At 40.8% G+C, this 721-nt stretch overlaps 1 non-coding gene across 1 annotated transcript; it reads left to right on the top strand.

Moving 5' to 3' along the window:
* The first annotated feature begins 422 nt into the window (after positions 1 to 422).
* On the top strand, positions 423 to 495 carry trnak-uuu (transfer RNA lysine (anticodon UUU)). The gene has a single exon. It is a non-coding gene; the product is annotated as a tRNA-Lys (tRNA).
* Positions 496 to 721: the final 226 nt, after the last annotated feature.

Below are 721 nucleotides of genomic sequence, written 5' to 3'. Positions count from 1 at the left end.
TTGTTTTATTGTACTCACCAGCAATAAAGTTTATTTGTCCACAAATTGCAATAGGTTAGCAACGTTTTGAGCGAAAAAGAATACCACAGCTCAAGTCCCTGGTAAGGCAACAGCTTGATTCTGGGATATGTAAGAAGTGCTTGCTAACGTCATCTGTCATGCAGGTTTGCAGGATGTTCACAGTCTGCTAGTGGCCATGATGAGTTGGGACTTTGAGCTTTTTAATCGTTTTGGTCAATTTAGCCAATTTTCAACCAGTTTGTACAATAACATTTGGTGTTCTCAGGCATTGTGCAAATTATGGTCTACCCTCCTGCTGTCCAGAAGACCGTGATCATGGTAACAGCTTAATGGTCTTCATTTACTTAAACTTCAATCTGTAGTTCAAGAGATTATTTTTTCCACAGCCAGTAGTTTTAGAAGCCTGGGTAGCTCAGTCGGTAGAGCATCAGACTTTTAATCTGAGGGTCCAGGGTTCAAGTCCCTGTTCAGGTGTAGAGTTGATGTTCTTGAACACTTCATATTGTTTGTGTTCCATCCATAAGTCTTTAAAAAGAATTGTGGCTGTTTTTCAAGCAGGTTTGCATCATAATAATGTTGCTGGTAAGTCTAAATGTACAATAGGCAACCTACGTCCATCTTGCTAGCACCCACATCTCTGTACTCATCTCCCTGCTTGGATAGAAGGTCATCTGGTGCATTTTTCTTGTCACGAGGGCTA

This window comes from Etheostoma spectabile, unplaced genomic scaffold (genome assembly GCF_008692095.1).
Source record: "Etheostoma spectabile isolate EspeVRDwgs_2016 unplaced genomic scaffold, UIUC_Espe_1.0 scaffold00019034, whole genome shotgun sequence".
NCBI lineage: Eukaryota > Metazoa > Chordata > Actinopteri > Perciformes > Percidae > Etheostoma > Etheostoma spectabile.
The sequence above is the reverse complement of the archived record's forward strand: the minus strand, read 5'-3'. Positions and strand labels throughout refer to the sequence as shown.